General features: G+C 30.1%; 1 protein-coding gene across 4 annotated transcripts in view; it reads right to left on the minus strand.

Annotated features, from left to right (window-relative positions):
* Nucleotides 1-16610, minus strand: part of LOC113520651 (uncharacterized) — a 157995-nt gene that overhangs the window by 64542 nt on the left and 76843 nt on the right. The gene's annotated exons all lie outside the window — the stretch shown is intronic.

A 16610-nucleotide genomic window follows, 5' to 3' on the forward strand; every position in this document is an offset into this window, starting at 1 on the left:
CTTGCAATAAATTGTATCGCCATATGTGTAACATACAGTCGGATTCTAGCGTTGAACCTACTTTTTAAAAAAAAAAAAAACAATAAAATATTTACAAAATATATTCTTAGTTGTATTCCTTTAATATTTATTTCCACATTCTCATAACATTTGGCAACTATTTTAATTTAAAAGCAGGCAGTTGTTACGATTATTAATTTAATAGTACTTAAACTATTTTTGAATAATTGAAAGCTCTGTGTTCAAGTGCCAATGCGTACAACCAATAAGGAATGGCCTCAATCCACCCTAAGGGACAGTGAGCCAATAATAAAATCTGTACCGCATCGATCCACTTCAACCTCAACGGCCCTACAATTCTTGCCTCCTTACAACTCTTGATGACAAAACAAAATATAAAGCAAATTATTATTTTTAGTTTTTCAAACCTATATGACCTGCTACCGATAAACTACGTCATAATAGAACAAAATAAAACAACAATCTCTAAATAAAGTTATATTTTTAATCAAATTATTTTATCTACAAATTAATATAACATAGAATTAATTACTGATGAAATAAACGAAAATGTTTATAATTTTTTCTCGATTAAAAGAAATGAATAATGTTTATTAAATATTCACAAAAGCTTTTACTTGAGTGTAATACATAATTTATTAGTATAATAACAACAAATTAAAATATCTTGAACAATGAAATAGACCTTGGTATGAATAATGTATTATTAATTAAAGTAGCAGTAAGATAATAATATATTATAGCCATATATAATAATATGAAACAATAGATTTTGGCGTTCTATAAATAAAGACTACTTCTACAAATCTACATGAAATAAGGTTCCCACAAGATCAAAAGTAACGGATTTAAAATATTCCGTGTAAGCATTGGTTCTCAAGGAAAAATGTGTATCCAATTTGTCTCCCAGATCACGTTCCATACAATTCGGGTATGTTAGAGACACGTAATGCGTTGGTTTCATGCATACTTCTATATTGACACACATTCCGCCTCTTTTACAAATAGGGAGAATAAAATCTTGAAGACTCGGAGTACTCTTTCATTGCGAGGTAACTTTTTGATATCATTTTGTTTGTTATCATAGAATGCCTACTGGATATTTAATATCAGTGGTGATCGGAATCCTATAATATATGTATATTTTAGCTTATATACATATATTATAGGCAATCGAAGATGCCGTGAAAATAAATAGACATAACACAATTTAGCATAACTCTCAATATTTTTAATTTTAATTAGCAACTATAATCGCTGATGGGGTAATAAAACATAATTGTTTACTGTTACTCTCACAATTACTCATATCATAATTTTGTTGATAATTGATCAAATGAATTTATATAAACAAAGGGTGTCTACAAGTACACATTGTGTAACATTAGGGCCACAACTTGTCGCTTTTAGAACCCTAAATAGTTCTGTAAACTAAACACATGTTACATTTGTAGAAACAATTAACATGTCTACGATATTCGAAAACCAAAGCGGCATCTGCAAGTGCCTAAATGGCGAGGATATTATTCATAAACGCAATATTTTCCTTCGAATTTCCTTTAAATTTAACTCAAATATTTTATTTAACAAATGTAAAAATAGAATTAACACTCAGCTGCTGGGATCTGGGGAATCTCAGAAGAGCAAACTTTGTCTGTCCATTATTTCACTGGGAGGTAAGATTTTGTACATTATCTATGCGCTGAGACAGTAATTGTTTTATATTAAGAGTTCATTTAAGAAAATTCTTCGTAATGTCTCGAAATAAATTATAATGTATATCCCCCAGTCGAGGGGTTGCCAAGACTCCTAAATCAGACAAGGGTCAACTGGGTATTTTGTTGAGGGTACTTTTAGAAAAACTCACAACAGGAGGGGACTTGAAATCTCAACAAGCTGCATTCAGCAATCTACAAAACGACTGTTAATGTTGGAAATTCTATTCTTGACCAATTAACAAAGTAAATAGTATCAATTCCGTCATCGGTATTTATTTGCTGAATACAAATAAACTACGGTTAAATACTATAATAATAAATATAGCATGACAGTTTATTATATTTGGAAATGTGCATAATTTTATAGAAGCCGGTCTATTCAAGTGAACAAACTAAAAAGTGTATGTAGTGTACTTTAAGCATGTGAGATCTTGACTTAATTTTATAACATAATAGAAACAAATTCTATGGCTTCGGACGCGTGAAACCCGATCTTATATTCACGTAGGACTTTACATAAACCTCTTCATAAACTACATCACATGAATAGTATCTATGCAAATTTTTAGCTTTTATTATTAAAAGAAGAAAATGAAATTTATTTTATTTTACCTTTACTTATAAAAAAAAATTAAACTGAGCTGGAGTAGATCAAAACATAACTATTACAGTCAAATATTCAACATATGTTTATAGGCGACAGTTACCACTTTCCATCAGATGGGCCGTTAGTTTGTAATTTATTTAGGTTGCATAAAAAAAATATTTGATACACCTTTCCACTTTGGGTTTGCTAGAAGAGAACTATTGTAGATATTAGCGAGCCATTTGCTTTCCACTGTACTCATTATCAGTGTGTACAAACCACAAAAATAAAACTCTATTTAATCCAGTAATATTACTGGATATAGTAACTGAGGTATATACCTCAGTTACTTTGTGGTAAACTATCAACCACCATAAATTAAAAAGATACTATTTAAATGTAAAATAACCCACTATAATAATTTAGATCGTTACTAAAAAATGTTCCATGAAAATTCAAACATTAGTGGTAATGTTAGGGTGAATACAAGTGAGCGTGGTTCGATGGACGTTCGTGATATGAACAAAACGCTTCCTGGACTCGACGACTCAGTGCACAAGTTAATTATGATCTACACTCGGCTAATGTTAGATTGAAAGCAGATTAGCTATGATTAAGTACCGCTGTTAGTTATAGTAATACAAAACACTAGTTATTTGTTTCCAAAATTAATGGTAACAAGTTAGCGACCTAATTCGGCTTTAATTTCTGTCTCTTCCACCCTCTCGTAATAAGTTTAGTTTTGACTATTGTCTAACCTAAAGACAAACTTGTAATATTTATATTAATAAACTTTTAGAAAAAAGGATTTAAACAATATTTCGTAATGTTGGTTTTTTTTTATACAACTTAGAATAGCAAACAAGCTGACGGCTCACCTGATAGAAAGTGGTAACCGTTGCCTATAGACATGAGCAGTACCATGGACATAACAGAGTATACTGTTTCGCTCATGATACCTCTATGCGTTGCCATTCCTGGGAACTAAGGTGTTATGCCTCTATACCCTGTAAATTCATTGCCATATTCCACCCTTCAAACTGTAAACTACGCATGAGGGGTATCATGGGCTAAAAAAGTATACTTTGTTATATACTGTTTCGCCATAGTCTTATCTAATTTATAATTTGTAATATTTAACTACATACGTAGTCACGTATATGCTAAAAACAATTATACTAGTGTGCGTATAATGTAAAAAAATAGTTCACGGATTTATTTTAATTTCAAACCGTATAGAGCTTTATTTATATAAAAAGTGATCATTTTTTCTACTTCTTGTAACAAGATGTATATAAAAATATTTCTGTCATGGTTACTTCCAAGGGTATATAAAATGTTTAATTTTCTTTTGTCTCCCAATTTTATATTATATCCCTTAGGTTATTACACAATTTACATTCACTCAAACCTAATTAAACTTAGAAATATAAAATTATTCTGAATTTATTTTGTTAATCAAATAAAAGTATTATCGCATGTAAGTACACGCGATAATACTTTTGGGACCTTTAATGTGTACGCGAATGACCTATACCTCTATCTCGCTTTAACACACCTACATGCTACTATGTTCTTCTCTTTTACATTACCAATCTATATGTTTTCAATCTAAGTGTTCGACGGATTTGTGCACTTAGCGTAAAACTAAATCCATAAGTATTTACTGATGTCATTCCCACTGAATCAGGATTATGCGTATGTTTGGCAACGTGAAATTCGGTGCCTTCTCAGCTCGCTTTACATATTCGTTTAGCCCCCGGCATTAGGGGGCGATGATTAATGAAGCATTCCCCGTAGGTAGGCCTAACGTTCAGCCCCTTTTTCGTTCATAAATAAACAGAAGCCAAAATTGTAACTGGAATCATAATTTCTTGGTAAACCGGTACAATCCGTCAAATTAGTAATGTCAAAGATTTAAATGCGTGTAAAGGCATGTGGATTAATATTTTTAAGAACTTCTAAAATAAGAGGGTTCTTAATTTGTCTTCTTTTCTTTGTAGTTTGTGTTACGAGATTACATGGCTAATTTTCAATAGAGTTTGATAATTAATTTTGCAATGGATAGGATTTTGTAATATGACACAAAATCCGGGTTGTTGCGAAGCAATGACTATTTATAGACAACCCATGCGTTCTAAATTCAAATATTTATTTTAATTTATTTAATCTAGTATCTATGAGTATTTACGAAATAATTTGCTTATACTATGTGTTTATATGTGTTAGAAAGAGATAAGATTGATTTTTATTTATTACTGATTAAACTAAAAAAAAATATATTAATTTAAAAAATTCTTTCACCTTCAGGTTACCAGCAAGTAAATAATTTAGCATTTATTATATAAGTAGGTAGGTATTATATTTATGTATTATTTTAATATATATTAATATCTCATTTAACTGTTTATTTGTAACTTATGTATTGATTAGTATTAATAGTTTATTCCTATAGCATTCGTGCACTTTAGCTAACGACATGCTATTCAACAGTGTTGGGTTGACTGGAACAGATCTTTTTCAGAGATAAGTTCACCCTTGCTTACAATATTTATAAATGTATTATCTATGAAATTTACAAGTACAATAAACAATATAAAATGGGTTATGTTTTATTAAAAAAAAAAATGCAGAGCCAGTATGAGTCGGTAGTTATTTATTTGTATGTTTAATTACAATTGAAGTTGCAGTTTTTCCAATATGCAACATATTTGTACAGATGTTTTTATTTTAATTTTTTATTACATATTGGTACATACTTTTACCCTACACATTTATTTTCAATAGTTATTACAACGGTATAATTTATCATTTTACTTATCTTCAGTCAACAACTTCGATTTAACGGATGTCGATATATTTAGGCAACCAAGTTTATTTCTGTATTCAGTACATCTAGACCGGAAGCTGGAATTACCTGAATATACAACTCTGTCGTAAAGTGATGACTAGAGACAAACAAAAAATTTAGTTAGCAAGTCGTATCTAGACTTTGTTTCATACATACACGAGTACAAATATTACAGGTTACAGTTTATTTATTTATTATGTGAAAAACATATTAATTCATACATATATACACATAAAGTTTTTTTTACTTTTTTATATAACTTAGAATTGCAAACAAGCCGACGGCTAACCTGATGGAAAGTGGTAACCGTCGCCTATAGACATGAGCAGTACCATGGACATAACAGAGTGTTTCGCCCATGATACTATGCGTTGCCATTCCTGAAAACCAAGGTGTTATGCCTCTATACCCTGTAAATTCACTGCCATATCCCACTCTTCAAACTGTAAACTACGCATGAGGGGTATCATGGGCGAAAGAGTATACTTTGTTATATCCATGGTACTGCTCATGTATATAAGCGACGGTTACCACTTTCCATCAGGTGAGCCGTCAGCTTGTATGTCATTCTAAATTGCATAAAAATAGCCACGCAAACAACTGCTTCACGGTTGAAACACGAATGGGACAAAGGTACCCAAGCAAACGACTTTTGTACAAAGTCTCCCTCTGGTAAATTATTAAATTTAGTTTATTAGTTTTGATATTTGTGTAATATACTCTAGAAATAATTTTAATAAGAACTTTGTAATTTAGATTACAAAGTTCTTATTAAAATTATTTCCAGAATATATTACACAAATATCAAAACTATTATTATTATTAAATTATCTAGAATCAAAAATTAATTTTAATAGTTAAAAATTCTAATTTGTTAGATTTTATATATATATATAATAATTTGTCAATTTACATTTTTAAGCCAAAAATTGGTGATAGTAAAAACGTCAAAAATATACGGATGAAATAGTCATCCGTGAGACAGACAGGGACAAGTTATAAGGAGAGAGAGAATCGTGATCAAAAGAGAGGTAATTTTAATCGTTTTTATTAGTATCCATTAATCAGGTGGCTCAGTATAGCGTTTTATTTCGAATTTTTCCTTTCTTTTACTAGAATTTTTACCTTAATCGCCTCTTACTTTATTATTTATTTATTATATTCACCAACTAAGGGAGCTTGACAATTTTCCAATTTATTCCCTTAGGAATCACAATATATAAAAAATAATAAAATTTATTTATTGTACACTTTCTATCTATATTTTATATCTTGGTTATGAAAATAAGTTGACACATAATATTGTTACATCGTTACTAAATAATAATAAAATAAAATAAAAAGATTATATATTATTTGGTATAATATCAATGTAGATAGTACATAAATAAATTCAAAAATAAACAGCCCTAATAATATGTCACTAAAACGAACAATACTACGTTATGTTTGCTATATGTACCTACTTATATCTATTCATATCGCGTGCATTCTAAGCATAAGCATTTGTAACCCAAATGCTTTCCTCGGTGGCTGTCAGACGGCAAATTGAATACAATTTATCATGCAATACATACAGTTCAACAGTCCTATATTTAAATGTGGATGTTTAGTTTTGAATATGATGATAGAACGAACGATGATTACGAATTACGCTTCATGTTATTGCCTTAGGCAAGTTGAAAGTATAGAAGTTAATTTTATTAATAGATGTTTTGTTTTAAAGTATTCCATAAGGGAAGTATATGGTACTAGTAAGTTTTTTGTACAGGGAATAGAAATAATTTAAAAGCTATAATGGAATTGGTAGTCCGAATAATTTCTTAATTATTATTTAATTTTTGTAGACACGTTATTTGTTTTTCAAATAAATATAGATTTCCGTCAAATTCTGAAAGGTTTCTTGTATAATATAAATAGTACGTATCCATTATTATAATTTATGAGAACAGAATAAATTTATCGTTTTTATAAGAAAAAAATGAGCGCTGCGAAATGTTTTATTATTTGTTCTAATTTTAGTATTTTGTATGATAAAATGTTTAAAAATAACTTTTTTTTTATGCAACTTAGAATGGCAAACAAGCTGACGGCCCACCTGATGGAAAGTAATAACCGTCACCTATAGATATGAGCAGTACCATGAACATAACAGTATACTGTTTCGTCCATGATACTCCCCATGCGTTGCCATTCCTGAGGACTCAGATGTTATTCCTCTGTATTTTGTAAATTCACTGCCATATCCTACCAATAAAACCGATGCAAACACAACTGCTTCACGGTAGAAACACAAATGGGACAAAGGTGCCCAAGCAATCGACTTTTGTACAAAGTGTCCGTCTGATACAATTAAAAAGCGAACTTACTCTATTTTAACTAATTTATTTATATGTATTTTACTGTTCAAACATAAGCCTGAATCTGCTAAATTATTTCCTACTCACACTAAATTACATGGAAACTTGTATTTACTAAAACGATCTGAGTTAGGCTTCTGTGGTAATGCTAAATATAACACATAGCAACAGAAACTGCTTTTTGATCTATGCTTAAATTTTTGAATTTAATCGCATTAAGTCCCGATAGTATATTTAAAACATTGAATTAGTGACACTAAATAATTGTGGATAACAATTTTGTAATATTCATTCTTTTCTATTAACTGTCACTAGACTATGCTCTCTAGTATTGTTAACATCGTTAACAAACCTAATTAACCCGAGAGCCGGGAAATTCGCCTATTACCTCGAGTTATAGAATGTTTTCCTAAACATTTAGGGAAAACATTGGAATCGTACATTGAATCTAACCCAAATGCTCTCGTATTGCGTTCTACGACCGCAATTTTTTATCTATTCCAAATGCGATGTTGATCGTGAACTTTCACCTTGTTCCATTCTTGAACATTCTGAATTACCAATTGAGGTTGATTTAAAGGAAACATCTTAAAATTAAAAGCGAGCATGAAACTAGTTTGAGATATTCCGGTTAGAAATAAAACAGTTGATCGTTTGGGATTTAAAATGTCACTTCTTGGTAAAATATAAAAACGCAAGCGGCGTTTTAACGACATTAAAAGTAATCAAGTTATGCGTAACGCATATATTCAAGCTTGTTACCAAATGTAATTATAACCCGTTGAAACCTTATCCAAGAATAATTAATAATATGAATATATTAAACTCAAATTAATTATTTTTGGAGGCTTATTATTGGTTGAGTGGGTATTTTAAATTTATATTTTTAGAGTGCATGTATTAAAAAGGTAAAGAGTACTGACATGAGCATGTTTATATTGATTTAGACTATATAATTTTAAATATCGAAAAGAGAACATTACGGAGCATTTACTTATATTAGTACTTATATTACCACAAAATAAGAAAGATATAAGACATATAATAATAAAATTAATATTGCCCAGTAGTTATGCACTATTAATATAAACGAATATAATTTATGATTAAGTATCACAAAAAAAAACCTACTTCAATTGAGGCAAAACCAGTTATTTTGATTCAAAACTAAACGTTTGATACGATTATGATAAAATTTCTATTGCACCAATCAGTAAAGTATATCAAAGAAAAAAGAGTTTTCCAAATCAATTTATATTTGTCGGAAGTATGAGGTAACAAACATAAAAATAATACAACGAAATTATAAACCTCCTTCTTTTTGGAGGGTTGATAATACATCAATGGACATCGGGATGTTTCGTAAATATATTAGTTTGAAAATAATATTGCTGCAAACTGCGAAATCGTTTCTTTACAAATAAATTTTATTTAATAACAAGAAAAAAAAAATAGAAATAAAAATAGAAACTTCAATCATCACAAAATTATTATGACAACTGAACGAGAATATTTAAATTCTATGGATATATTTTATAAGCTTACATCCTACCAGTCTAATTTTGCTTATTGTTAAGTTTCCTACATACATATACGAGTACATTATACATTAAATGTAAAAATAACCAGATTAACTTACATGTTATTTTTTGTTTTACTGGTCCTACTAACACTGGTCAGTTGGAATCTACGTTTCGAGTAATACACGAAAATCTCAAAGGAAGCATATTCTCACTGTAGGTACATATGAAGTACAAGGCATTCCAAATGTGCTCAGATATCATCAGAGGGGAACCTACTATGTTGTAAAGTGTGTAATATCTCAAATAAAACGGCTTACATTGCGTTGCTTGAGCAATACGAAGCTTTACTATATGTTTCGTGGAAATTAAGCTGCATTTCTCTCTGAAAAAGAATGATATATTTAAGAAACAAAGTTGGGTTACGTTGAAAAAAGAACGAAATGTATTGATGTGTTATAAAAAAATATGAAACAAAATTACGAGTTGTTTAAAACTAGTTTCTATCCGTAACTTAGTCTGCTTGACCAAGATAATACATTGATTTGCTGGGATGAAATAAGTTGCCTTCTCCAGCTTCATCCGAAATATTACGAGTATATCACATGAAGATTTATTAAGCCCTTAACTCACTATGAATTAACAAACAAACACAGTGTCACATTAATGAAATAATTAGTAAGGATAATTTAGAAGCAGAAATAAACAAAGAATTCCCATGTACTTGCGATATCATAAAAAATTGTGAAGTTTAGATATAAATAAAATATGACATACAAGTATAATCGCTGCTTGGCGTTAACCGTTCGGCTCAGAAATTGCAAATCTAAGCGATCTACTAATTCGCCTAAAGATGCCTTGTTTAATGGTGAATGACGTGTCGCGAAACGTGCGTGGATGAAGTAGCAGTCGGAGTTAGTGTCTAATACGGAAGATTGTTGAACTTATTGTTGTAGAACTTCTGATAATAATAATAGTAGTCAATCTTCTAGCGTTGGCAGTCACACTCATTAATGGTAGCGGAATTAAATATAAGATTTCTAATCAAATAACCAGTGAAACACATATGATTAATAGGCGGTAAATTTATATATGATACATTCACGAGTATACAGATACTCTATATATGTAATATATATTATACTATATAAAAATATATGTTATGCCTACTCGTAAGTATTTCATGCTTGCCCTCCATATAGGTGCCTTTGGCACTCAATTCATTTAGACTTCTCTGTAAGTGACATGTCGTAATACGGGTATAAATAGGCAGATAGAGATAGTTCTATTCGAACGAAGTCACAAGTGATAGAGAGTAATAAAAAGATCACATTGAATTAGTAGCTGTTATGAGAAAATAGGGCATCAAATACTTATGCACTTATTACACATAGCAATCAACATCAACAATTAAGAGTGTCAGCTTATATATAGAGATCAAATATCAATGTTGCGTTTAATTGGCTGAAAGTGTTTTATGTAACTGTAGGGTTTCACAATAAGAAGTCGTTAGACACTAGGGAGCTAGTTAATGGACCATTAAATGTAACTATAAATTAAACTTAATCATGACTAATTGAAGTGACATACAAGGGGTATACACACGGATCGATTTAGTTCAAAGCGGCCGGGTGGTCCCATAAACTCAGACATCGGCTTTTATACACCTTGATAATAGGAAGCTAAAAGGTTACAGCATAAAAATTAAGATAGTGATGGAATTCTTTAGATGGACGAACTAAATAAAAACGTCGTAAAAACTATCTTTTATCAAACTTCACATTAAAGTGGGCGACATAAAATTTGTAGATAAACATTTCAGTCATATTTAATGTTACTCACATATCAGGTATACGTGGCTTTATTGCGGTCGGAATAAGGTAAAAAATATACAATGTAAAAACTGCGAGTGACCGAACCGGGCGCGTCCCGTCCTCACAAAATCCCACGGGTAAATGCCGGTCATTATTAACATCATCCCGCCATTTAGCATTTTTATCTATTACCTAGTGATTTTCTAGAAAGTATCTACGTCGGAAATTTAATACAACCGCAATTCAAGTTGATTCCACTATGGATCTCAATTTAGATAAACCCCTTCATTAAACTTGTCTGTGTTGGATCTAAGCCTAAATCCGTGTAACGTAATCGATTTCGGAAAGAGAAGCCGCGAAGGACAAAGTGCGGTCACAAATTTACATATAAATTCGGGATTATTTTAATTTAAAACGCATTTGGAAAGTTTATTTGCATATATATGAGGGCCCATTACTGTTTCTTTGTCGTGTCCAACTAATATAGCAGTTCAGTGAATCACGAATAATACTAGGTGCGCAGGGATCACAGTGACCGGTGTCATGTCCATTATACAGTAAACAAACAGTTGTGTGTGACCACTTTATGAAATTAAGCAATTTGTCAAGTGTGAGCCGCGCCTGTATCGGCCAAGGGCGGTGACTCGTTAACGCTCATTTAACAGATTTTCATAATGAAATTAAATTACAGCATTCATTGCACTCGTTTGTTGCAGAGATTATTGTACATATCTATGGATACAGTTCCATTGATGCACGACAAAGCTACATTTGTATAGTGAATTTCACTACGATATTAAAGGATATTTGCTACGTACTAAATTCATTTCTTTAATATAAATGTTTTTCAAGTTTACATTTTATTTAAAGTATAATTTTTATTACCATTTCATTAATAAGTAATAGAAAAAGTTGTAAAAGTAATCTATAACTTGAGAATGAGAAGATTGACTTTTTATATGAAAAATAAATCACCTTAAAATATTTCTAGGGCATATATATATACAATTAATACCATTCCAATTTTTTTTTAATTATTAATTAATAATCGTATCAAAACTTGCAATACCGAGGGAATTACGAGTCATACGAGTAATTCATATAAATGATAACAATTTATATAGATGTAAAGCATTCACAAGACCGCCTTTGAACTATTCTCATAAATTAAGATACATGAAATATTACTATCTACAACTACTTCAGAACTGCAAATGGCAATTTGAATGCAGTCAGATTTATGGATTTCAATATTAGATTTGTCAAAGTTTGAGTACAAACATTTAGCAAAACCAGATGTTATAAATATCGCAGAAGTATGAGGTTGAGTATCGATTATTCTTTTCTAGGAATATAAAAGTCTATTTTTGTAATGAACGTGTTTCTTTTTACTATTCATTTCATAAACGTTATATAATTTACGATTACAATTAGAATGAATAGAGGCGAACGGTACATTTTGCCTACGTTTATATTCTTATAATATGTAATTATTTATATTGAAGGTTGGTGTGATGGTTTAATGTTGGTGTTTATTTATGATAAATATAATATTAACCATAACATTTTACTAAATCACTATATAAATTGTCTTTTTAAAGATAATTAGCATTTTTTAAATTAATATATGTATTTTTATGATGGCGTCAAGACGACGTAAATTTATTACGTTACATAATTTATTGTAGTTTCAAAAATTTTTTGATAAATTTAAGAGCATTAAGTTACATTATATTAATATTATGAAGGTAAAAATTTGTAAAGATATTCGAATGCTTTGATGTTTGTCACTCAATCATATTTAAATTGTTAAATGGATTAAAATAAAATTTGTTACACAGACGGACCACACCCTATATAAATACAAGTTCCTTTTTTATTTTAATGTACACGAACAAAGCCTTGGAATATTGTTAGTACAAAATTCAAAAGGAAATATTTAAAAAGATTGGTGGTGAAGAAAAATAAATACGAGGCTGCTCGTCTCTCCAAGATCTTATTATTTTTTTGTGATTTCAAGTCCCTTGTTCCTTTTTCTATAAAAAATATTACAAGAGTCATATTATTATTATATTATATATTATATATGTTATCTCATAATAGAAAAAAAGTAATAAACAGTGAATAGTTGTCGAAATACAGTGCTCTGCAACGAGTGATGGACAAGTTGAAATGTTGATGATAAATGGTTTCATTTCTATAAACATTACGCAATACCTTAAAAGGCAAGTATTGTTATTAACAATTCAATTAATGAATAACTGGTATATAAATATTTAGCGATTCCACTTTTGATCAGTAATAAAAAACTCACTCAGTAAAACCTACAGATGACTAGTCTCATTAGGCTTACCATATATCAAGTTTCATTTTACTTTATTTGATAGTTCATCTGACGAAAAGTGATAATGTACTCTTCATCATCATCAGCAAGTCATAAATTTACTCGTATTATCAATCATAATAGAAAAGAGTACATTCATGATAGACAGCCAAACATAATTTAATTTATTTTCAGAAAAGTCGACTGTAAATAAGTTTAAAATCAACATGGCAGGCATTTTGTATTAAAAATAAATTAGAATCATATTAATAATAATAATAAAAATAATAATAGTAAAAATAATAATATCTCATAAATAATGTATACATAATAAATCAGTCTAATAACCGACAACTTTTGCAGATTTGGCATTTTATGTTATTGTCGGAATTCAATAGTTTTTATTTGTTACATGAAAGTTATTTATTTTAGTAGCACTGGTGAATTTTCCAATAAAACGTACGTAGAGACTAACACTCTCACATCAAAGGGCTTGGATATCGATGCGTCAGTAATTACTGGTTTAATTTTGCACCAGTATTAAATCACTTGCTTGGTAAGACATGTGATTTAATTGTTACTCTGTGTCCTACATACACGATGTACTATAAGATACTGCTAAAAAAAGCTAAATATTATTTGAGTAATATAAAATCCGACTATGATCGACCTTTACAGAATGTTTAGATTACAATAGCTACCGAATAAACATTTAACTAAATAAATCTTATAAGAAGCAGTCCGCTTTTGCTGGTTACTTTTAAAAACATACATATATTAATATTTTAATAAATGATCATATATATTTAATAAATTTTTATTTATTACAAGGTAGAAATTTTATTATTACTTTCAATAGGAAAAAAAAACATCAGGTTTTACCTTAACTTCTGTACTTTTCTAATGCATCCTGTATTTTAATTAACTCCAAAACTTCCAATAGAAAAAGATTATTAGGGAAGGAAGGGGTAATAGGGAGAGACCTATGTTCAGGCTGTTTGTCAAGGGAGGCATATTGGCTGATATGATGATGATGATCGAAAATAGACTGCAAAAAATATTATAATGTGGGAAAATAGATTATTAGTAATATTATCGCTTTAATGGCATTACGTTGCTCATCTAAGACATTGAATAAGGATGAGACTAACTAGATATTTGTTCTTGTTGCTCTAATAGCTCGTAAATATTTCAGCGCAAGCATCGGACACACATGCGCCTCCAGACAAACGGTCGCTTATAAAATATGTGCGCCGTCACTTTGAACATTCCCATTCGTTACGTTTCCGACTGAAATAACAATACCGTCCCATTACTGAAGAGCCGAGTTTTAAAACTTGAACGGAAACGCTCGCCATCCATCACCTTTTGGCCAGCGCTCGACAAATAACAGCTGTTGTAGCTAGCGTGTTATAATAATACACATTTTACATACTCACATTAATTACTTGTAAGTAAATCAACATAATTATACAGTCTTAACAGAAGAAATACAAAACCCAATGAAGGTATCCAGCAAAATTATGAAAATAAAGTGTACATTGAATATTTTAAAGACGTATTAAATACATGATATTAAGTACATATAAAATTTTCAATAGGACCTAAAGGAGAATAGAAAGGAAAAAGAGAATTCGTACTGGGGTGACTGCAAATAGAGAAAGAGAGTATTTTTTTAATATATGATAATGAAATGTTTACCTGCTCTATCGGTATATATTGGTAGGGTACCAGTGAGAGATGATAGCTGAAGATGAAGCAGGTCAGTTGGCTATTTGTGACAAATTAAACAATAAATTCATCACGAAGGTTTTCAGAGGAAATCGCTTGGAGGTCGACCTAATAGGGTATATTGCTAGCAATTTGATTGCTTATCTCCATTACTAACAATCCCTTCTGCCTTCGAAAAAACGTATTGCGTCGATCCTAATGACACAGAATAATGACAGGTGAATAATACTCGAGCGAGAATCACACTGAGGACTTTTGATGGTCACGGAATTTTTAATAATTTTTCAACCTACTCAGTCAAATGTAGGGTTCATAGTTAAATAAATAAAAAATAAAAAAAAAAATAAGAAATGTAACAATGCCACGAAGACTTCACGTTACAGAATAAAATCTCACCAAATTTATGTGCAATTGTATGAATACTTTCAATTCTTTCTTTACTCATGCGGTCCCCAAGCGAGAACATTTTCTGCTTAACAAAATTTATAAAACGTCGACAACATGGACAGATAGACACTCTTTATTGTTTCCGCCAAAAAATTACAATAGTAAACTACAAAGTCGATAAGGTTAAGTTACACGTCCAATCGACAAGAATATCGCATTATTATAATTACACTACAAAAAAATATTTCTTTTATATAAATTTGCATAGCATAATACAACATTGCATTAAACTACAATGTACCTCAAATAAAACATCAATTAGTCATTATTGAACGATACACTTGAAAGGACATTGAACTGTGTAATGCTTGCTTTATAACAGTATCTACCATACAAGTGCAGTCTTTTGTTTTTAAAATCCAATTACTAAAATGCCAAGATCGATCGATGCTTTTTAAATGGTTTCTTTCCTGGCTCGAAGATATTTTAATGTGTAATCGTAGCAAATAATTATACGCAGCAATGATAGCATTTTGCGAAAAATACTTAAATATATTTTTAAAACAATGTTCTACACGTAACGTGCTCTTATAATCTGCGCTTGACATACATTTTGTGTTACCAACTTTAAGATTAACATCTACGGTTTCACTGTTGACCTACCGTGCAGATACACTATAAAGCTAAGCGCATATACTACGACCGTGCCTAGCTGCAGCAGATTGTAAAAATTGCATCAGAGCAAAGGACGATAGACTCGCCGGGCCACGTTAGAGTATAGTTATAAAATCTGTTAGTAAGTTAGTATTAATTTTGATATTTACAATTTTTTTTTATGTCAGTCAACTATTAGTAATTAGTTACACGAGTGAAAAAAAATTAGCATCATTCTTGACAATCAGTAGAGTTGTTGAGGCGCTAAGAGTATCACTAAAGTTTCACAAAAACTATTATGGGGCTTAATATATTCTGTTGCTTTAAAAATATTTGAATAGTAGTAAACGACCAGATTGAGTTGCGATGAATGCACGGATGCATTGCATCGCAACTTGATGATATTTTCGTATATACTCGTAGTATATGATAGTTTATATAAAATGTATGAATCTATTTTTGCACTGCGCCATGGAACGAAAATAATAAAGAGTCTGTTATCAGATGTATTAAATCTTTAAAACATGCGTTTAATTAATTGAATTATTTAGCATTGTTATTCTTTTATTATTATTGTATTTACTTGTTATTTTTTTTATTTTAATATTATTTTTAATTATTATAAGAATACTTTTTAAGGATGTT

Source organism: Galleria mellonella, unplaced genomic scaffold (genome assembly GCF_026898425.1).
Source record: "Galleria mellonella isolate WM207_F2 unplaced genomic scaffold, CSIRO_AGI_GalMel_v1 utg36, whole genome shotgun sequence".
NCBI lineage: Eukaryota > Metazoa > Arthropoda > Insecta > Lepidoptera > Pyralidae > Galleria > Galleria mellonella.